Source organism: Phaethon lepturus, unplaced genomic scaffold (assembly GCF_000687285.1).
Source record: "Phaethon lepturus isolate BGI_N335 unplaced genomic scaffold, ASM68728v1 scaffold43138, whole genome shotgun sequence".
Lineage (NCBI taxonomy): Eukaryota > Metazoa > Chordata > Aves > Phaethontiformes > Phaethontidae > Phaethon > Phaethon lepturus.
The window spans coordinates 4,324-28,512 of NW_010560613.1; the positions used below are offsets into that span (position 1 = coordinate 4,324).

Sequence of the window (24,189 nt, forward strand, 5' to 3'; positions counted from 1 at the left end):
TGCTGCATTGTGCCCGCAATGAGGACAGAAGGAGTACCAGTCACTCCTCCACAGGTGGCCCAGACTCTGGTTCCCATCCATCTCTTCTTGGCTGGACTGCACTCCAATTCCACATCCATTTACAGATCCCCGGACACCCCCTTGTCCCCTCCTTGTCACTGTGTGACCGAGACCTGTTCCTACAGATGGATCTGGTGGAGGAGCTGCTTTTGCAGCTATCCTATCCTGTTTGCCCTGACCAAAAAAGCATTCAAGCTAAAAAGCATTCAAGCTAAAAAGCATTAGGGCTAAACAGCCTTGTTTGGAAGACCATCAAGCCAAGCTACAGGCTTCTTGCTCAGGCAGGTTCTTCTATTAAAAGCAGCTGGGTGGAGCATTAGCAGACTTGCAGGTTACCGTCATTTGGCTTACGAGGTGACCTAAATCAACTGAGTGATCTACCTCTCTGGGACAAACACCCACACAGTTCCTCCCTCCTGCAGCATCTTTTGATGCCCTCATTCCAGCATAGATTACAAATTGATTTATCCGTCCCACACATTAAACAGAATCTTTATGTATTTTTGTGGATCACCTGTTAAGTTGGTTGACTTGGGGTGGGGAGGGGGATTGGAAATTAGACAGCATCCAGGTGTATTTAAAGCAGAAGCAGTCTCCTGGGGATGTAAAACAGAATTGTGGGAATATATTGTAGGAGTTCCTAAATGTCAGCTCAGCTGTTCTCACTTCTGCCGTGTCCTTGCTCTGAAGTGATTAGCTCAGGACTTTTCTGACATAATACCTGTTTTGACCTCTGCACCTAGCCACAGAGGTGAGTATGGACTTAAAGGATGTGTCAGCATGAAAACAAGGATGTGTCTGCCGACCGTCAGATTACCTGGGCCCAAGTCAGAGGCCAGAAGCCAGGGCAGGACTGAAGCCAAGTCCTACCCTCAGTTGGTTCTTGGTCATGTCGGTGACTTTTGAGAAAGAAGCAGATGTGGTGTCACATGTCTCTGAGGTTAAGGGGAAAGAGGTGTTTCACTTACTGCCTTTTACTGTGGAAAAGTCTTCCCTGCTCATTCCGTGCAATCTCTTACTCTTTCGTCTTTTTAGCACATGTGATCGAAGAAACAATGAACCCTTTTTTCCCTCCCCCCAACGAGGGTTGTGTGTTACTTCCAGCAATGCCAAGGGACTTGTGACTCACCCGGCTGAACAGGACATCCAGAACTGACCCCCAGGTTCGCAGGCAGCGTGATTTTATTGTCCTTCCTGTTCCTATTGTTTTGACAGGTTCCCACAGCCAGCGTCACCATAGAAGGAGCTTCTGCCCTCAACCGTGTCCGCTGGGCCCAGGCTGGGAAGGAGGTAGCAGTTGGTGATTCAGAAGGCCGCATATGGATCTATGATGTTGGAGAGGTATTATCACTGTTCTGTTTTGGTTTTTTAAAGCTTAGCTCCTGGAGAATGCCACATCCACGTTTGAGAAAAGATCATGTATCATAACATGTGAATAGGACACCTCCAAAGAATAAGCCAGATTTCCTTCAGTGGAGTCCCTGTTGATTTTGGGTTGCCAACCGTGTGTTAGTCATAACACTACCTTGCATTATTATTTTATAATATATGTATTATAATAATACCTTGCAAAAGAGTTAACTAGTTCAAGTCTCATGAGGGAAGTATTTTTTGAAAGTTTTCAGTGTTTTTAAAACTTTTTTAAATGGTTCTATGGGTACAGTTGGAAAAAGTTACAAGGGAACATAAAGATGAAAATAGAGGTGCAAAAAGAAGCTGTGGTGTTCTGAAGTTGGTCCTGAAGGGTTCACCTTTTATACTCCAGTATTGCTTTATTTCATGACTGGCTTAACGCTGTAGATTTTTCTCAGCATGACCTGTACAGAATATATCTGTTTTTTTAATACTGAATAATGCTGAATATGTCTGAATATGTGTACTAACAAAAATACTAACAGGAGGAAATAAGAGGTGTCATTTTGGAGGATGGTAGGTGCGTGTGTGATAAAAGAGTATGTAGGTGCTGAGAAATAGCAGGATGCATATTCTGTGTCTAAGGCTGCTCTCAATTCACCCTGCTAAATCTTATAAAAAACATCTAAACTGCAGTGTGTTTGGCACTGATGGAATCTACCTCTTTGTTGATGAATATGGTATAAAGTGTTTTGTCAGCATTACAATCCCTTGGAACAGTTAAGGGTGAATCTCTGAGCAATCAGCTTTTATGTAGAGAATTTGTTTTCCATCATTATCTGTGATAGGATACTGAGATATCCATCTCTACACAGTAGGGAAACATTATAGAATACATACAGAATTATCTGTAACTCTCATAAAGTGATTTTATGGCCCATAGCAAAATTACTTGTGCATGACTCATATTTTTGGATTGCACTCGCTCATGCAGGAGTTGCCTTTCCTCACAAATGTTTGCTGGAACGTCTTGCCGTATTGTTAGCACAATTTCTAAATTGTCTAAGGTTACTGCATTCAGATTTCCACTATGACACCGGCAGGTCAGGCTGTTTTTATTTATTTTTCATTTTTGTATGACTGTTCCAAAAAAAGGTGGGTTTTCTGTCTTCCAAGTGATATGACAGGCTATGGAAATGTCTTTGATGACAGTGCAGTCTGATCTTGTCTGGCAGACTAGACGGGCTGTAGAAATGTCTTTTTTTGCATATCATACACCAAATCATTCATAGGATTGCTCACTCCTGCAAGCTCACCCGGGAGAAAATAGATTTAGCGTTCTATGCAGAAGAAGTAATATTTAAGTTTTTGGCCCTTCCTCTGTATAATCAGACTTCAGCTTGCAAAATGAGTCACGGTGATACATCCGATCAAAAAGAAAGACAGGCTTCTATTGCTTGAAAAGGGAAAAGAAAAGAGAGTCATTCAACAGTATTTATTTGTGTGAGTCCAGATCAGCGTTACGTAAAGTGTTCTGCTTCAGGGTCATTCCATGCCCTGCCTGTGCAGAGCCCCAGCATCTCCAGCTCAGCTTGATGCACACTAATGCAAACAGATGGATGTCCATCCACATGACTGCTGACAGGTCATGGGCCATTGCCACCCCTCCTCCTCTTCCCTAATGAATGAAGGAGCTCATTAATTTGTTGCCTGGTTTGTTTTGGCAGTATCAGTCTCTGCAGTAATCCCTGTACCAAATTTAGGAGAGGTGGTCTGGGCTGCAATAGCTTCAAATACTACCAGGGCTGCTGTGGTGTTAGTGGCTTTTCCTGATTTAAAAAAGAAGGGTGCTCATGTGTTCTCCAGCACAACTCTTCTCACTATAAAGCCTTAAGTGAGATGCAGAAATACCTCACAGCTCAAGAGCCTGGCATGGAGGGCTTGTACAGTGAATAACAGCCTCTTCAGTCATTAACTCTCTGTGCCAGTCCATAAAGAGCTCTCTGATGAGTTATTCCGTGCTTAGCTGTCCTCAGGCATGACGCACGGGGGATTCACAGCATGCACATGCACTTCTGGAAGTGTCTGGCAGAAGAATGGCAGCCTTTAAGGCTCTCTCTTTACTTCAGTGTGCAGACACCGGCCGGTTCCTTGGCTCAGCTGGGGTCCTCCTTTGACGATCTTTTTGTACAGGTTTGATTCTGGGATACGATGGGGCTGGTCTGTCAGCTGAAAAGGCGCAGTGCTTCTGCCCCTGCCAGCCAGCCGTCCCTGGCTGCCCAGTTTGTGTGCCAGTAGCAGTGCTTGTCACTGCCCACATTGTGGGGAGGGAGGGAGATCAGCAGAGAAGTATTGTTTTTTTTGGTTGTTGGTGTTTGGTTTGTTTTTTTGTATTTTCCTCCATGAACTGGCTCGGTGTGAGAGTAGGTAAGTGAGCACGTGGCTGGGGGCGAGGGGCTGGGAGCTGGACCATACAGCACCTGGCAGCACCTAGCTTTTGTGTTTGACACAGCAGTATTGCCAAGCCTGACACTACGCTGTGACGGTTGACCTTTCAGTAATAGCATTCTACCCATCTCCTACAGCATCAACTTCTGAAAAGGCCTCATCACTGGAAGAACTCATCCCTGCCTGACTGATAACTCAGTAGCATCCTCTTATTTGAAGATGCATCTCTCTGATTTGGGAAGATGGGTGTGATTACTCGCATTAGAAAGTCAGCGGGCCACTTTACAAAGACCCTAAATACACTCACCAAAAACATTAATGCTCCACTTATACTGCATCCTTTTTAAAAACCTTTATTTTCTCACAACTGTTCCAAATATCATATTAGATCAGCTGTAAATTCATAAAACATTGGTTCCATCAGAAAAAAAGATACTATATTTGTGTTACAATAAAGCATAGTGTCTTTGAATTTCACATTACTATATAAGCAATTTCTCTTACTTGTTTGAACAGACAGAATGGACTCCATGAATTTTGATCAGAGCAGAAAACATCAGGATATCAAATCATTAAGGAAAAAATTTAAGTGATAAGAATTTTTACTTTGATAGATTCATCAGAGTTTTAAGGAACTATTCTAGAGAACAGTAAAGTTTACTGCTGCTATTAACCCATATGGTGTAAAGAGAAGACATTATACAGCCTAAGTGAAAACACGAGGCCTAGCCTTGCGTCCTTTGTGAAGGCAAGGAGTGTGACATCAGGGCTGTTTCACTTGTGTAAGAGTTTAGGTTTTGGCCCTTGTGGTATGTTATCAGTCATAGTCTTTATGACACAAAAATGGCAGAAACATGAAGAACATGGCAGGGTCCATGACCAGGGAGTTAAAAATAACGGTGACATTTTCAGTTAGGCTATATAATGTTATCTCCTTAGAGTATGTCCTTTTAGTTGTTTGATTTCGGCATCGTGTCTGAAAATAACCGAACACATTTATTTTCACAGTGAGGGGTCTATTTTCTCCTCAATGCATGTGCTTTATGCCCATTAGCATTAATGGGAGTTATACACACAATTCAAGGGGAGAGGGGACTTAAACAGTCCATATAGATGTGCTCTTGTGGATCAGTAACCACTGATTTAAAGAATGTAAATTATAAAATGAAATAAAAACTCAATCACACAAAGATCTGATTGTTTCAGTGTGATGGGATCTTAAACCTATATAACTTAACCAGAGAATATAACCAGTCATTGTAAATACACTTTACCCTCTGTAATTTCTAAATATTCAAACCTTTGCTGGTCTAGTAGTTGAGATATTATTATTGTGATGGTATGTGTAACATATTTTAGCTTCTGTGGTCGTATGGCTTATTTACTGGGCAGCAAGTTTTCTGTGTGGCAGAAGTTGACTTTAACAGAACATGGACCACTGGCTATAGATTTATTCACATGTCCAGATGATTGATGATTAGACCTAACTGCATGTCTCTTTTGTAGATATATTTTCTAGAAAGCTTGCTCCCATTGTGCATGCTTCAGTGATGTTACACAGTTGCCGCTGTCATAAATATTCTCTAGCAACCACATTTGTTGCTTACCTGGCTTATTGAGAATGCTCTTTGCACCTTTGGTTGTGAAAGAAGCAGCTTCTCATCTACCTTCCATTATTTCTTTTTTTTTTTCCCATTAATCTCTTCCAGGTCGTATTCTGCTTGCACTGTGGATAAATAGATAGAAACTGTAAACCAATGATTTATTATTGGATTGTAATAAAATACAAAGTAAGTTTGCAGCACAGGGTTGGAGAGTTTGAGACTGTAATCACAAGGAGCTTATTACTGTATGTTATTTTGTTAAACTAGTTACAGGACGAACTATTGCATCTGTTTGGCAGTCTTTCAGACAGTTGATTCTAGTTATGCTTTTAAAGGGCAACTAGTATGACAAGTAGAACTGGAGAAAAGCAAGAAAAGGCCTTTTCCTAGACCATCCAGGAAAGCTGGCTCTGCCAAAGAAAGCAGTTACCTGGAATTCTTTACACAGTTATTACCTCTGTCCTCATTTTCTTGCAGTGAAATCAGAATCGTATTGATGTTCGTGTGACTTTGTTAGGTTTCAGAGTTAGTATCTCCTTAAGCCCTTTTAGGGCTGCTGCATTAGATTGTTTTTGTGCTTCCCCATTTACTGCATGATGGGTGTTAATTCTGTATCTCATTTTCAAGTACATGACCAGTGAGGGAGGAGCTGGCAACTGCCTGAAATATGTGGATGAAGTTGTACAGTAAGGAATACCCCACTGGTGCCTATAAAATAATTTCCTTTGATTTCAGCAGCCTTCAACAGCTGCTCTAGATTCCTAGGGTTCTAGACAGAGAGAAATGCATATTTGTGACCAACTGTCGCGTTTCAGCGTGGCTACTGAGTCACTTATTTTTCTGGGTAGAGTGGGGAAGGGTTAGTGCTTTGTACTCCTATGTTGAGATCCCTGTGTTTCATTATAGATTTCATATGGAAAGCACATCCAGCATCTCTTTCGTGCAGTTAAAAACTGCCGTAGCCCAGAGAGAGAAATATGAAACTAGGTTTTGTGTCATGTAGTTATCCAGGTAGATTTTCCAGTAGGTTTACTTTTGCCATCATAAAGCTCCCGTAGAGCATATATTGAGTTAGGAAATGTTTTTGCCACAAAAGCAGAGTTGAGACTCGCCATAAAATATTTTATTTTAAAATCTGTGTTGTGTTACAAGTATTCTTGGAACAAAGATAAATGGCTCACACATACCGTGAAGGCAAATTTGAGCAATAATAAGGGGTTGTGCTTACAAGCAAGTTTTATTCAAAAGCGTTCAAAGATCAAGTAAGATAGTAGTTACACCACCACACACAGTCCAGGCATAAAGGATAATTAAATGAATTGTGAGGCAGTGGCTGAATTTCACCATTGATATTTTTGCTAGGGAGGTTGGAACGCTGGCCTCGGAGAATTTTAAAAGCATGTTTTAACAAAGCAGAATCTCTTAAGAGTTGTTGGAAAATGTGAAGAGCTAAGGTTTTGATTTGCTTCCCCTCTGCCCCCAGTCTTACAATGTTCAGTCTTGAGAGACTTTTAAAACTGGAAGCTCTTAGAGATGACCAAAGAAAGAAGAATGACAGCATACTAGGAACTCCAACTTTTTACTTGAATAATATCTGAAATATTGAACAGAACAAGCTCTTCATCCCTCGTTGTTGGAATTTTGACTGATACAGCCAGTACTCAGAAAGGCATTTTTGAAGTAGGTTAAATAAGAACTCCCTAATGAAAAAAATGCACTAGTTTGAAATCAGTCAATTTAATTACTGTGTTTTATGAAGGCCATTACCCATTGCTGATTACTAGGGTGATAAAATCTTTAAGCTTTGGTAGCCTCCATAGGGGGTGAGCCGATCTAAGTAGAGCAAAGTCCAGTCATTATCACCCTAAATACTTGTGTTTCTCATTACAATATTCATTACTTTAGGTTACTGTGAATGCTTTGAGGTCTTTATGTAAGCACTGGTTTAGTCTCCGGTAGAAAAACAATGTTGTTATGTTGATAAGTTAAAACCAAGCATTTATATACTTTTACAGTTTAAAACGAGGCTTGACTACATCCAGACATAGAAATACATACATTTATGCCTGTGAGTACCCCTACACACTCCTTTTCATGGTTGTGTGCGTGTTGGTATTGTTGTACTAGTCTGATAAGAAAGGGAAAAGGATATGAGTTACCTTCTTCTTTCAGTCTGTTTTGGTACTTAAATAAGCTGGAATGGAGGCTTGTGTTGCTAATAACAATCTTTATTAGGGAAATACTTTTCAAGAGGGAAAACTGAGCCATGATCTAACTAACCTGACTTACCCCATGCTGGTTGCTGAGGGTCAGAGCTGTTTATCTCCAGTGCCAGTCGGGAAAGCCAGCCCTGCGCTTCCCTTTCCCTGCCACCTCTTGCACATCGTGCACCATCACTATCTCTCTGCCCTTCTCAGTCACCTTTGTCGTGGCCTTCTGACTTACAAAGCAGCTTCATAAAGCTGATGTTACGTAAAAAATGACCTCAAAATCATTTCCCCTCTTGTTTAAAAATGTGTATTTTTCAAGCATATTGAAATGTATCAGGGAGAGATGGGAATCTGGGCTACTGGGAGAGGAGAATAGCCTGCAGAAAGAGGCTGAAGAACTAGGTGTGACTAGCCAAGGAAATCTGAGCCTAGTGGCAATATAGATGATTCATGTACTTACATAGATGGGAGTACTTGGGGCCAGAGAGGGAGAACTAGTGAGGCTGAGGACGTGCTGCCACCAGCACATGTGGCTGCAAGTTGGCCATGTATTCGAGTCAAAAATTAGAAGAATATTTTAAACTCTCCGAAGGTTGAATTTCCAGAGTGGGTAGGGACAGTGGGATGAACAGCCTCTCAAAGTGGACCCTGTCAATAGGATTTTGTGATGTGCTTGTTTGTGATACAGCAGTGGGTTGCACCTGGCCTACAGGGTCACTCTCCTGCCTATGCCATGACCATAGAATCACAGAATCATGATGTACACTCATTCTAGGTAATGACAGAGTTTCTGCTGTTACGCTATATATATGTAAATGATCATGAAATTCCACTTTCATTTTACTACCGGAATATTACTTGTTAAAACTAAAGGAGGAAATACCAGATTTTTAACGAAGATACCCTTCCTCTCATTTGTTGATTGGGCAGTGGAATTAAATGGGCATTAGTGAAAACAGACAGAAAGGGGGACGCTGGGGCGTTAAATAGTCATCCTAAAAATTAAATTGATCCTTTATCCTTACCATCCAGTTGCTTACAATGAAGTATTTCAGTAATTCTCTAGAGATAGCTTACTAGCTCCCTGGAGACTTTTATGGGGTGAAAAGACACGAGTTTCTGATAAGATACAAATATCTCTTATAAGAATTCCTCAACTCCTCATCTTATGAAATAAAAAGCTTAAGAAAACCAGTCAACCAACCAACAAAAATCTGGCTCCAGTCCTTTTTATTCATTTGCACACTACTTTTAAAGCCGACGTATGTTTCCTTTTCCCTTGCAAAGGCCCAGATCCTCCCCCTGCAGAGAGGATCAGAGAGAACAAGCCACATGTGACACGAGTTAATCATGTAGCTTAATGCACTATTAGAAGGCACTCAGATAACGAAGTGATGAGAATGGCAGAAGAGAAACTGTAAGACATCATTCCCTTTCTGCACAGTAAAGCCTGCGGGAGAGGGAGAAGGGAGAGCTATATGTGATAATCTTCCTGCTGGTATTTTCCTGCTAAGAGAAAGGAGAAGGGCAAGCTCCAGATCAGACATACCAGTTTGTTCACTGCGTGTTTAGGGCATCTGCACTGCTGGTGGCTTCACTACTAGCTCCTCAGTTACTGCTTCACCCTAAAACCTTTCAAGAGGCTTAGTGGAAAAGATAATCTGGGTCCAGGCTTTCCATGGTAGTTGTAGGTTGAGGCAGTGGAACCTGAGCGAGTCCTTTATCTGGTCTGCCCCATCCTGACCCTGCATCCTGGAACACCAGTGGGGGACAGAGCTAAAGTCAAGGCATGTTAATAGTGTCACTGAGTATGTATTTTAAATATCTAGTTAGTCTGTTGGGTGATATTTTCTCTGAAAGTTTTCATCCCCTTTCTGATGCAAAAAGAAGTGTTACTGAAAAATGTTCATAGCTTTAAGTAACAGAGAGTATGGAAGGGGAAAAGGACCAGTGAAAAATTTAGTTTAAGCTCAGTTTGTGTGCAGCAATTTGCAAATTTCATTGAAATTCATGTGTTATCATTGTGCTGTAAAAACACTTCTGAAACAAGAGCTTCTTTGTATAATTAATTTTCTTCATGATGCTTCTGTGGTTTCAACCTGTCACATCCAGTAGCAGTTTTCATTTTGAGAATCCTTAACTACGTTTTCAGTCTTTTTTTATGGTTTGCAAAATGGTCTGTATTTTGAACATGAAAAAATACTTAATTCGTGACTTGGAAAGTAACGGTTAAACCTAAAATATCAACTAAGGATAACTCTTGGCCTTAATACATCCTATTTGGTGGTTAAATTCCATATTCAGTGTTTAATTTAAGTGTGAAATGTATCCTCCAGTGCCTAGAGTGACAGAAAAGTCTATGCCTGAAATGAAAAAAAATGAAAAAAACCCAATAAAACAAAAACCCTTGTTATTTTATGGATGAGCTTTTGCAGATAATGGAATGTGTGCAAAATCTCAGGGAAGGCAGCAATTGCTGGAGCAAGGAGCTGCAAACCAAAATCTTTGAGCAGTTCATAAGCTACTCTTGGTGAGAGTCCGTTTGGCAACTGGGAGCCAGAAAGCTGTGGCAAAAGTCCTTTACAGTTCTTGTTCTGCCAGATTTCCTGGCATGAATCATGGTATGGACATGGCCAACTTGGTTTGGAAAGGAAGCAAGCTGAGCTGAAGACTCCATGATTTATTTCTTTCCTGAGGCAATAGTCCTTCACTCAGCTGAACTTCCAGGGAGGCACCTTTGGCAGTGCAGTTACCCCACAGCCTGAAGCTCTAGTATTTCAAGTAAAAATGATGGGACAGTTCTTCCAATCAAGGTAGTTGTCTGTAAAAGAAAAATGTAGATATTGGAAAGAACAATAGGTTGAAGGCTCCCTACCTTCTGGTTTTGATCCATTTGGTATTTTCAGGCTTTCTAGTGCAATGATGAGAACTGATGATGTAATTTGGTAGAGGAGGAATTCTCCTGATCCCTTAGCTCCAAGCATTTTATGTCCTGAAACTCATGCAAAAAATTAGAGGAGTTTTCAATGACTTTGAGAAATGTCAATCAAATCAGGACTGCGATCCCTGTGGGAGATGAATGGCAGGCAGCGTGCCTCACTGTTTTTCTTAATCAACCTATAAATTGGTGGTATTACAGAAGTGGTAGCAAGGTAGGAAATGCAAGAACTTTGCTGTTTAGGGCACCACCTCTTTTGAAGAATTGTTAGCTTTTCTGAAGCATAGCAAATTCTCTTTCTGCTCCTGTAGGTGATTAGTTATATTAAACCTCTTCTGTTTCCAAGGAGTTAGGCCAATAGCCTCTGCCATTGAAATTATCACTTGAGGAGGTCTGTAGGAGGGGATCCCAATGTGGCAGGTGAAAGCACTCTGATGTGCTTAAGAACAGGCTATAAGCTTACAGCTTAACATTTGTATTTTAAAAGTAAGAGGTGATCTAAGGAAAATAATCTAATTTCCACTTTCAGTCATCTCTTTCAAGATGGTGATTACTCAATATTTGATCCTCTGTAGTTGATATTAAGTGCAGTATTTTGATACATGAATTGAGGGAAGCATAATTTGTTTGACAGCTTGGACATCATTCTTTCTGGTTAATTCAGGAGAGCCTAAGCCAACTCTGGTATAACAGGTGGTACTGTAGCGTTGTCTACAATTAAAGATACTTCCCACTTCCTTGTTTTCTTTTCCATATGCCCTGTCAAGTTTTAATCCTTCAGGCTGAAGTTTTCCATAATTGGTGTTTGCTTCCAGCACAGGTTTTGTTGTTTCTTACTTTTTTTTTCTTTTTTTAAGATTAAAGACAGTATCATAATGCAAAATGAATAACATGCTCCAATTGAGGGAGTTAGCCTTAACTCTGGTATTTCCTATCTTTGAAGTGTTACAGTCTGCAGTCTTAATGTTCTGTTAACATGCATTTGTGTGTCATGTATGTATAATTTATGGACTACATTTTAGTCTGTTCTCCTGTTAGACTGGCATCAAGATGACTGCTGCAGACAAAGATGACTAAGTTTAGAAAAGAATTAATGGGCATTCAAATGCTTGAGTTCCTATGTAGGCCCTTTATACAGTGTATCTTTGCACATTACATATAAATTATTAAAATAACACCATTGTTTGCTTGGTATTCAAAACATAATTTACCATCAACTATGTAACAATTCAGCAGCTACTGTTGTCCTTAGGAGAAAAAGTCAAAGTTTGCTGAAAATGGATTCAGTTTCTGTTTGAGATTAAGCCTTTTTTTTGTCATATAAGCTAATATTTTGTCGTCTTTTTACTATGGCAGCACTAGTTAAATCAGACCCTGCTGGTGAATTGCAAAGAAATAAATCACAACAGACATTAATCTAGATGAGGGCTAAGTAATTAACTTCATATAAGGGTGGTGTATACTGTGTCTGTGACACTAGACTGACTGCTGTGCATAGAATAAATGCAGTATTTAGGCCGCCTATGGTATTCCACCCCTTCAATTAAGTAAACAAATATATATAGAGCTACTCTGGAGTGTATCCTTTGTGGTCTAAACACTGTGTCTTATTAAAATCATCTGCATGCAGTATGTGGGGTTTGAGTTCCTGCCAGTGGTTTCATCCATTGTTAACAGTGATGCTCGGCTCTCCCAAGAGTTAAATACAGTGGTACTATAGTTATGTGAAAAGGGTGCTCTCGGTTACTTTGGTGGCCATTTCGTTGCATATTACCTCCCACTTTGTTTCCATCCATGTGTGTGGCATAGGGTGTTGCCTGGAAAAATATAGGCTTTTTCAGGGAGAAAAAAAAAATCCATATAGGTTGAGAAAAATATCAAAGGCGGTCTGTAATCGATTCTGGGGGGCAAGGCTAGGGCCATAATAGGTGCATGCCTGCCTGCTCTATGTGTGCGTATGAAGCTGTTTAATATTTACATTTACATATCTGTTTTCACCTCAACGATAGTGATAAAACATCTGTTGAACACCAGAAGATCGGATCTGTTGCTTAAAGAGGAACTATAATTCTTGTTTTTCATTTTTAAGTATTACAATCTTCATTCTGCAAGTGGTCTCTTTTACCCAGAAAATTAGACTGATTGTCTGTTCTACTTTTTACAAAACACCAAGCTGAAGTAGTTATATTTTATCATTGTTAAAAATATTTTTACCTACAATGTCATAACTGCATTCAGATGTTAATCCATGGCGCAAAGTATTTGCAGCAGATTTCTTTTCAATACAGCACTTAATTTTAGAGGGTAGTATGGACAATATAGATTGAAAAAAATTCTGCTTAGATAAAATAGCTAAAATTATATTTGTCTGAAGCTACATTTATTTGATGATGCTATTGAATTGAAAGAATATAAAAATGGTGATAAACCATATACACAAATATCTTAGTGTGAAGTCTGAGACTTTAGTCATTAATTGTAGTTTACCAGACTTGCTGTTTTCCACAAACTCAAATTAATCTGAATATTTTCTAAGCTTTAATTAGCTATCTCTTCAAAGAGTGTTTAACTTCCCCTTCTCAAAATTTATAATAGCAACAGAGTGTTTTAGAGATGAGAGGAACATCAATTTTCATATAGTTTTTATTTTCCCTGCTGGATATGAGATTTTTTTGTAAATATGGCTGTGTTGTAGCAGTGACAAGTAAACAGGATTGTCTAAAATGAGATCAGCCTTTGCCTCCAAACAGCAACAAACCTGAATGCAACTAATAAAAGATGCATGTTAATCAGAAAGCTTCTGATCTCTAGGAGCATGGTGACTAGCTATAGAAACCCATCAACTTAGATCAGAACAAGGTTTTCTATATACAAAAAATAAGAAAGCACTATACTTCTACAAAATGTGTTTGAATGGGTCGCAGATTTTTGACTCAGGAACCGCTGTCACCCTTAGAGTGTATCTTGGACCACCATGCAGGCTCGTCTGCAAACGGCTAATTGAAAACAGTGTGTGGCAATACGGTTGCGCGGGCTGGCTGCAGACCACATACTTTGGCAGATCGTTCCAAGTCGTGGTGTAACGGTTCATTTTCAGATTCTCCTTTTACACCTGTGTCCATGGGACGTGTGTGTTAGAAGCAATTATAGACTGTTCTGGTTGGAAAAATTCACCCCTTCAGAACAACCCCTCAGTCAGAGACAATGTTGAGGAAGTTCTTCCCACAGCTGTTTTTGCTTTGAGGCATCTGAACTCTAGGTGAAGACGAAAAACAAATGTGATTATTAACCTGCTGATTGGGATTGCACGATACTTTCACCAGTGATCAGCGCTGCAGGTTATGAACCAGTCTCTCAAGTGACAGGTAGATTGACCCATGAGGTACAGTCATTACAAGGCAAGGCAATAGGTTGAACATGGATGACTGTGCTCCCTTTGAGCCTATGGGACACTGGTTTCTCCAAAGTGGAGGCTGCTGCTACTGCTGAAATTGCATTTTATCTCCTTCTTGGGAGAGTCCCCAGCCCTCAGGGGAGGGCTGTGCTGGAGAAGAGCATGGCGGGATGAAGGCGGGAAGAGTTTGTCTGCTCCCATCCCAAAGATTTACAGGCTCCAGGGAAGGCTAGCAGCCAAGAATAAAGTGAAATATCCTCAATGAATAATTCATTTGCTGGAAAGTGGTTTTTCAGGGAAACTGAAGCTATACAGAGATTTGGACAAATTGAGCTGAAACGCTCTCAGCCATAAAGAAGATGGATAGGAGGGGAATACACGAAATCTTGAAATATGTTGTAATATCTTGTTTCAACCTTTTGGATAGATTCCTTTAAAAGGGACATTCAAAGCTTTCGCTTTTTTTTGGTCTCAAAATCATTCCTTTTTCTTTTTTTCTTTTTTTTTTTAATAGACCTAATTTAAAGAGCAAATGTTACTAGAAGGTGTTAAATGACCTGAAAATTAAAATAAATTTATGTCCATTTGTGTCTTCAGGCACTGTTTTTCTGTTGTTTTTCTGTTTGCTTGGGGAGCCTAGCACTAGCTGACACAAATGGCAGCATCGAGAGCTGTCTGGTCAGAGCATTTCCTTTTCCTGAGTTCTGTCTTACAGTTTTAAGAGTAGTAGTGTTCAGTGAAGTTGCTAGTAGCACAGTTTCTGGAAAAACACAGGAAATACAGTTGGTGTTTGTAAGATCTCTGGTGTATGGATTGGAAGAGGAAATCTTTGTCTTGACAAGAAGATGGAGGAGGCTGTTCCTGGTGAAACTCACATTCGTGCTGCTACCTGCCACTAGCTGGCCTGGTGAGCCTTGGGGGGAGAGGGCTCTGTTACTCTCTTACCGGATGCACATAAACCATCTCCTTGGTCAGTATTAGCATTGAGGTGGGCACATGTTTGTGCTTCAGGGCTGGAAAGCTAACAGGTAAAGGAAGTGCTTGGATGGAGTGATGACCGAGGGAACACAGAGAAGCTTCAGAAGGTTCAAAACTCAAGGGCTCTGTGGTGGCACCATGAGGTATAGTTTTGTCATGCACTGCATAAATCACGTAGAACTGTGACACATTGGCAAGGCAAAGGTACTTGTCAGGAAGATCCTGGTGGCCACTTCCCTTGGGTATGGTCGTTTTATCCTTTATCTACAGTGGAGAATAGGCACAAGCTGGAACAATCAGAGTACTGATTGTTGGCAGAGGAGCTTGCCAAGCCACTCTCCATCATTTATCAGCAGACCTGGTTAACAGGGTAGGTCCCAGATGAGTGGAGGCTTGCCAGTGTGACGCCCATGTACAAGAAAGGCCATAAGGAGGATCCAGTGATCCAGTGAACTACAGGCCTGTCAGCCTGACCTCCATGCCAGGGAAGATTATGGAGCAGTTCATCTTGAAGGTGCTCACAGGGCATGTGCAGGACAACCAAGGGATCAGGCCCAGCCAGCATGGGTTCATGAAAGGCAGGTCCTGCTTGACCAACCTGATCTCCTTCTATGACCAGGTGACCAGCCTAGTGGATGAGGGAAAGGCTGTGGACATTGTCTACCTGGACTTTAGTAGAGCCTTTGACAGCATCTCCCACAGCATTCTCCTGGAGAAACTGGCAGCTCGTGGCTTAGACGGGTGCACTCTTCACTCGATAAAGAACTGGCTGGACAGCCGAGCTCAGAGAGTCGTGGTGAATGGCATTAAAACCAGTTGGCGACCGGTCACAAGCGGTGTTCCCCAGGGCTTGGTTCTGGGGCCGATCTTGTTCAGTATCTTTATCAATGACCTGGATGAGGGAATCGAGTGCTCCCTCAGTGAGTTTGCAGATGACACCAAGTTGGGTGGGAGTGTTGATCTGCTGGAGGGTAGGAGGGCTCTGGACAGGCTCAATTGATGGACCAAGATCAACTGTATGAGGTTTAATAAGGCCAAGTGCCAGGTCCTGCACTTGGGTCACAACCCCATGCAACGCTACAGGCTTGGGGAGGAGTGGCTGGAGAGCTGCCTGGCGGAAAGGGACCTGGGGGTGCTGGTCGACAGCCGGCTGAATATGAGCCAGCAGTGTGCCCAGGTGGCCAAGAAGGCCAACAGTGTCCTGGCCTGTATCAGAAATAGTGTGGCCAGCAGGAGTAGGGAAGTGATTGTGCCCCTGTACTCGGCACTGGTGAGGCCGCACCTCGAATACTGTGTTCAGTTTTGGGCCGCTCACTACAAGAAGGACGTTGAGGTGCTCGAGTGTGTCCAGAGAAGGGCAACGAAGCTGGTGAGGGGTCTGGAGCACAAGTCTTATGAGGAGCAACTGAGGGAACTTGACTTGGAACAGCAAGAAGAGGAGGCTGAGGGGAGACCTTATTGCTCTCTACAACTACCTGAAAAAGGGTTGTGGTGAGGTGGGTGTTGGTCTCTTCTCCCAAGTAACTACCGATAGGACAAGAAGAAACAGCCTCAAGTTGCACCAGGGGAGGTTTAAATTGGGTATTAGCAAAAATTTATTCATTGAAAAGGTTGTAAAGCATTGGAACAGGCTGCCCAGGGAGGTGGTGGAGTCACCATCTCTGGAAGTATTCAAAAAACGTGTGGATGGGGCGCTTCAGGACATGGTTTAGGGGCATGGTGGCGGTGGGTTAACGATTGGACTTGAATATCTTGAAGGTCCTTTCCAACCTTAATGATTCTGTGATTCTGTGAATTTTACCTTTAAACTTTACAAACCTGTTGCTTCAAAGTCTGCTGTAACCCCGTGACTGAAAAATAACTGGGGGGAACTACTGTGGTTGACCTATGTGGCCCAGCTAGACAAATCCCTTCTTTCCAAATCCAGATGTTGTTTAGATCCTCTCCAGTCTTGAAAGCACAGCTCAACACATTATCAACCAACAAAGAAGAGGCTGAGAATGATACTAGAGACACTGGGCTTCTAGCTGGCCAGGAACCAGCCACCTCTAGCAGATGGGAAGGAGAAGAACAAGGGGTCAGGGAGATCTCAGCTCCTACTTAACCATTCTTTTGCTGTTGCAGCCCATCATCTCACTTTCTAGGCTCTTTGTATTCTGTTCTGTCCAGTCAAGTGTTGACTTGGCGTATGCACTGGTGGACTGGGGACGCACAGGCTGGGAAAGATTCACATAGGAATAATGTTATTTATCTATAATAAGATCAACTGACAACTGTAATGCCTACCAGGGATAAGCAGAAATCTATTTAGTGTTACTGTCTAGAGGCCACCCCTGGGCTTGCTGAAATTACCAGTCCACCTCTCCAGTGGCTGCTGCATATCATCCCTCGCATGCAGCATGCAGCCAGTCTCAGTCGGGGGGCTCAACTGAACTCGCTTTGCATGGGGGTCCAAAGACTGCTGGTGGGCAGGTGCTGCCCAGGAAGGCTTTCCTTTTCCAGCAATGTTATTTGTGCTGCACCGCTCAGCCAGGCAGAGCATGCTGAAGAGTTATCTTTTCTTATCCCAAATCTGCTTATCTAAAATCATAGTAACGGAGGTGGTGGAAAAACTTTGAAAGTTTGCATCATGTGAATCAGTTTTTTAATATCAGCAAGAAAAACAGTGTGTGAACTAGTTCAAATGATAAAATCTTAAATGTGTCTAGTCTTTAGTATATTACATATGTTTGTTTTTTGTTATACGGTATTGATCATGTAGGCAGCACTTACAGATACTCAGATATTGAGTGCTTTTGGAAGAGTATTTTATGAAAGTGAATGGGGGGTGGAGATCTAAAAAGTTGATAGTAATATAAAGAAAACTGTAGGGGGTTTTTTGAGAAATGAGAGACCCTAATTGTCCCAAGTCAAAAATGGGTCACCATCCTACCATCTTGAGAAGATGTTTTCTTGTACTGACGTCTCGCTCCTGTAACCAGCTGAGCACATGTGTCTTCACAAACAGAAACAGGTTTATTTGGATGCGTAAACTTGTAGTCACACTTGCAGGTCAGTAGGCTTGCAGCCTGAACTCTTTATATTTTAAAAAGCCAGACAGAATATAAAAGTACCCCTCTTCCCAACAGCTTAACAGGCAAAGTTTGGCTAGAGTCACCACCTTTGCTTTGATAATAGAACTCATAACAACACTCATTAGACTTACTATCTGATGCAACCTAAATTTACCATGGTATTTAAGTTAAAGCAGTGTGAGTAATTCAGTCAATTAATTAGGTGCAGGTGGCACTTACCTTCATTGTGAAGGAATCAAAGGAGAGCACTTAATAGCATTTATTTTCTTATTCTGCTCCATACCTAAGGTGTCACTGTATTCAAATAAACTTCTGACCCAAATGTTAATATAAGTTATTATATTATGTTATTATGCTTTGGTGAACATTTCTACCCTGCATCGACATCATGACTGCTGGGACTCAACATGTGCTGCTTTGTAGTAGCTGGCAGCGGACAGAAAAACGGCAAAAAACGCCAAATGAGTGAGGAACACCCTGATAGCTCTAGCCCTTCCTCTATGAAGCATCTCCTCGTTTCTTCCACCTCTGCCCTGGTATTTACAGAAAAAACTTGTGCAGAGAAGCTGAAAGGGGGATTCCACAGAGCCACAGGCTTCCAACACTTGTGGGTATCAGTGTGCCCGGCTGAAGGAACTTGAATGGAAAATGACTGGAAGAGGAGCATTAATTCAAACAAGAATTTGAATTGGAGTTTGTGGATGCTTTTGTTTGTGTTTGTGGTCTTTTGATGTATAACTGTTGTGGTTCGGTATTAGGGCCTTCACAGAAAGAGGGTGGGGGGAATAAAAGTCAGTTTTTCCTTTGACTTCATTGTTGTCAAGGTTTCCCTCAGCATCCCTGAGGAATTTATATTAGAGAGGTTTATTCTATTAACAGTCTGTTAGCAGGATTGGCCCCTCGTTGAAAGCATGATGCAGTGCGTGAGACTAAATAAGGTAAAATAAGACGAATTCTAAGTAATTAGATAGTGTGTGGGCACTGAATGTTTTCCTCTCTGTGCTAAAGGTATTCTCTTCAATCATTAATTGTTTTGTGAACTGACTCATTAAAAATGGCCCAGGTTTTGCTAACGCTGTCAGCTAACAGTAATGCACATAATGCATACATTTATGGGGAGGCTTTTCAAGTTTGAGATACCTAGTTGTTTTAATAGGCTGGACTTTGATTTTATTTGTCTGTGGCCGTGCTGTGGAGTAAAGGAAATTAAATGATCTCAGTGTCATAAATATTTTTTTTTTTTCTTTAGAATGACATGCTTGTCTTCTTCAGCCATTTAATACAAGGTAATGCTGTTTAGGACTTTGAAAGACATGGGGAAATGAGGCTTTATTAAACTCAGTAAGTCCTTTGCCTAGGATATTGTTCCACTTTAATGGTTTTACTACTTGAAATAAGTGAGACTCATTTCAGGTTTTCATTCAAGTGTTTGATAAATGATAGTGCTGTACACATCACAAGAAATAAAATCTTTCAGGACACAAGCAATATTAACAGGGAAATTTCTATATAGCTGGGTTTGGTTGCATCTATTGTAGCAGGATCTCTGTCCCTTAACTTACTGTACAGTAGCTTGTATAGGTGTGTGGCTGTGACCAAACCTGTGCTATGGGTACTTGTGTGTCGGGGCACCGACCTCCATTCTGGTGTTACATTTCCTTCTGCTGAAGGTTTTTGAAAGAACAGAGCTGTCTTTCAAACACAGACCATAACAGATCCACATCTGGGCATGTGAGATGACTGTCTCAAATCATTTACTCCTGTAACTCTGGTCTCCGTTCTTGGAAAAAGTAAAGGAGAAAAATGCAAAAAGTGGAAGACGAAGAAGGGAAAACCCAGAGAGTGCAGCAAAACCCATTATTGAGGGCCAAGATGGCTTTCACACAGATTGCATTTCTCAAACTGTAGCCCCAGTAATTGCTGAACTGTACTATATTCAATGTTTCAATAGGCAAAAACCCAAACTTCTCGTACACCAGCCGTTGGTAATGTAACAGAGTCACTGATACATGTGCTATACATGGGAAGCTTTAAAACACATGCTACGTTTTTTCCCAAAATACTGGATGTAGAGGCAAAGTTAGATACAAAATACTTGAAAAACTCATCGGCGCCAGTGAGATACGGAGGAGATATTTAGATCCAGTGTTGCAAATTCCTGTCTGTACAATTAACACTGCACTTCCAGCAGTGTACGTGGAGCTTTCACACATGGTTAATGTTGGGCACGTACACAAGCTCTTTCCCCAGCCGCCCGTGCTAGTTCATGTAATAGATCCTTTTCTTAGTCTCCAGTTACATGTATTGCTGTTGGGATGTAAAGACGGGAGAATAATCTGACTGTGTTCCAGTACAGTGTACCATATGGCCTCGTGTGCACCTGTGATGGTTTAGTGGGTGTGGTGGTGTTTGATTGACAGTTGGACTTGATCTTAGAGGTCCTTTCCAACCTTAATGAGTCTGTGATTCTATAATCTGCTAGTGCCAAGTGGACATAGTTAGCCAGCCATCTGCATGGCATTTTTGGTGGTGGTTTAAAAGAAGTCAGTACAGATGGAAAATTTGGTACCACAAACTGGATTAGGTAAGGTCATACTCATTCTTTAGTCTAAGGGCATCCATTTGCTAAGGTGGACAGCAGTTTATTATATATGCCCTGTAGTTTCCAAACAGTTGCCTTCTTCAGTACCAAGCACTGCATAATACCTTGAAACAGTTATTTTTTCATATTATTTTCAGGACATGATCACAGGTCTTCAAGAAGGCAGTAAAAATGTGCATGGTTCATCTGGATGCTTGTTGCTGTTTTCTGGAATTTGAGTTAATGAAAACAAAGTTTGAGAAAACTGCTTGCTTTTTTTCTTTTTTTTTTTTAATTATCTCAATCCCAGCTTGCATTATCTTCCAAAAATCACACTGTTGGATCCAGCTGGAAATGACTGCAGTATTATTTTGCCATAGCACTAAAGTGTTTTCTCTGGAAGTTTAGCTATTTAGATTACATGTCCCTCTTGAAGCCTAATGTTCAAGAGCTCTTCATTAGAAACATCAATGGTATTAAATGGAAATGAATCTTGCATGATGATATAAAAAATCAGAGCGGTAACACAGTATCCATTTCTGTTACAATGCATTTCTTGTAATTGTGAATTCCTTAACACAGAGGAGGGTAGCTAAAATAACACAATATATTTATATTACTGTTAAGAGCTTTAATGAACTTCAGGAAAATAGTTTCAATACAGTGTTGTAAAAGCTCTGTTACCTTGCACACACTGACCTCGGTCCTGCAAACAATTACACTTGGGCACAGCCTCGCTGACTTCAAATGGCCAGCTCACGTTAAACCTACGTGTAGAGATCAAGGCCTCACCTTAGTTTGGAAAACCTGAAATATTTTAACCAAGGGGTAGATTTTGCAACAACAGTCCAGCAAGAAACTTTTCCTTAAAGTCAAGGAGATAAAGCTTTTTTCTCTGCCGCTGACTGCAAAAGCTCCTTCTAGCCGGTACTGGATAGGAAGCTGCCAGGTTTGTCCTGGGGACTCGGCAGCACTTCACAGCGTAACCAACCCACGGCCCACGCCTCGGTCCTTCGCCGTGCACAACCCCACTGATTGCCGTAGGAGCTGTCCCCAGAGGAGGTGCCTTGCTTTTGGGCCAGAGAGACAACCGGTCTCCCCACGCGGTCTCTTAATTCCCTGTCGGTTTTTCCCCCAGCTGGCTGTTCCGCACAACGATGAATGGACCCGCTTCGCACGGACCCTGGTGGAAATCCGCGCCAACCGAGCAGACAGCGAAGAGGAAGGGGCGGTGGAGCTGTCGGCCTAGAGGAAGAGTGGGAGCAGTGCCCGCCGTCGCCAGAACAGCAGCTTTCCCCCACGGAGTACGCCGGTGTTCAGTGTCAGAGTCAGTCTTGCTGTGGCTTTTGATGCCAGTGTACGTGCCAGTATTGCTCAAAGCATTCCATATTAATCACGCTGCTTTACACAAGGCTGAAAATATCCAGAGCGTTTTCATACTTTATATTTCTGTCTGAAAAGTAAGAAAGAAAAGACAAATCAACCCTTTATGGGTTTAGTTGTTGCCTTTTAACTACTTAGTAGCTGTATTTAATAGCTAGGAACCCCTGGTTAAACTTGTGCTCACATTGCCCTTCTGGCATAGTCCTATTAAATCCATATGAAGCCAGATATGATTATGTGCAGATGTGGTGTGCTTCACTGTATGGGACTGGGCCAAAGACTTTAGATGTGGTGTTTCACATGGTGACTTACATTATGAATGGATGTACTATACGAAAGTTGCTGCTCCTTATTTATTGCGGTGTGCTGCATGGAACATATTTATTTGAAAGCATTAAAATAAACGATCCTAAAGCATGTGCATAATGAGAGAACTGCATTGTCTGTGTGCTGCTGTAGAGGTTACATTAAAGTCCACATAACAATTACACTACATCAGTTGTGCTTAAGATGTAAGATCTATAAAGGTTGGCTTGAGTGAATGGAATGAGTTTCCTTTTTTTTTTAAGACGCCTATTATTTCTAGGCACTTTAACTATATTTCAAATACAGTTGGTCACTGATACTTGTCATGCAAGTTGACACTAACAGTCTGACAAAGGGTTGTGGTTCCCGAGTATGACACTACTATTGCCAATAAACTGTATCATCAAGCCCGTTCTGTCACAGTGTGGTTTATCTTTCCTTGCCAGCAGTGCTCAGCATGCTCATTACTGGCCACTGGCGAGGCACTGGGAAAATGTGACCGTCCCAACCCGCAGAATGCTCACGCAGCTGCCCTGTAAACAGATACCTTCGGCTATGGCCACTGGCCTGTAATGGACATGCACGCATCAGATCCTGCTACAAATTTCACGTGAGCAGATAGATACTAATGTCAGCCTCTACGCTTGATTTAGTTCCATTTTCTCCCTCCATCCCTAGCTGTGCATGCCTACTTGCACACGCATGCACAGGCAGAGCAGCACCATGCGACCATAAGCGCTAAAGGAAAAGAAATAGGAAAGACAAGACTGCCCCAAACTGTCCTGAGAGACAGGCTGGGATAGGGGAGAAGAGAATATTGTCCTTTACAACAAACTCTTGTGGCTTGAGCAAAGAAATAGGGTGCAGGCTGATCTCCATGAGTGCTGTGGCCCCGAGGGACGTTGGCGAATGCTAACCTTGGTGGTGAGGCTGCTAGTTAACGTACACATCACAACGTGACGCTGAACCAGAGCGTGGCTCTGGCACCGGGGTTTAACAGTGGCTCGCACTCACTTGGGAAGGCAGATGAACCATTACAGCAAGAAACACTGAAACTAAGCTGCACAGATTTTGTACGTCAGTTTGCGGGGAACCGCACCTCGTTTTTGGGCAGCCATGTTGAGGAATAGATCACCTAATGCTCTTCAGAGCTATGATCAAACCCAGACGGGACGTCTCTGCACTGCTAAAAGCTAGAGTGGGCTAAGGAAAGGAATCCTTTGGAGAAGCTGGATTTCCCTTGTCCTCTTGATGGTTAGAAATAACTCCCAGTGGGAGCACAAGGGCGAGTTTGTTCTTCATGGTGGAACCTGAAGATATGTCCCAGTGCCTGTGGACACGCAACCATGGGAGCGTCCTGCCCTCTCTCGCTGGTCTGGTGGCTCCATGAAACTGCAGCCAGGCACTGGGGAGCCTTGTGTTCCTGCTGCTCCCATGGGAGCTGGCCTGAAGAACCAGCGTAGCACTCACAGCACTTTTGTTCCTTAAAGGTGAACGCTAATAAACCACCACCTGTAAAGCAGCGGTTTAGACATCGTCTCTGGGTTGTTTTTTTCCCCAGTTTCTCCCCGTTTTCCTTTCAAAAAGCCCATGTAAGTGCTGTCTGTGTATGTGGGCAAAGCAGATGCGGTGCAAAGTGGAAGGGGGGAGGCACGCTTTGGCCATTAGTGGGTCACAAGATTAGGAGTACATGCACACGCAGGTACTCGGCAAACCGGTGCTGTCACAGTGGGGGCGAGGTGGGTAGCTCGCTACCCTTCAGCCCCCGATGGTACACCCACATCTGCACGCGTGGGGACACTGCACGAGCGTACGCTGCGGTGTAAAGGGAAGGGTGTTTAATCGGTGTGGTCTCCCTTT

The 24,189-nt window shown here is 42.1% G+C and overlaps 1 long non-coding RNA gene across 1 annotated transcript; it reads left to right on the top strand.

The window, feature by feature from the left end:
* The first annotated feature begins 1,270 nt into the window (after positions 1 to 1,270).
* Positions 1,271 to 22,744, top strand: LOC104625944. The gene is made up of 2 exons (XR_738086.1): positions 1,271 to 1,401; positions 21,779 to 22,744. It is a non-coding gene; the product is annotated as an uncharacterized LOC104625944 (long non-coding RNA).
* The last annotated feature ends 1,445 nt before the right edge of the window (positions 22,745 to 24,189 follow it).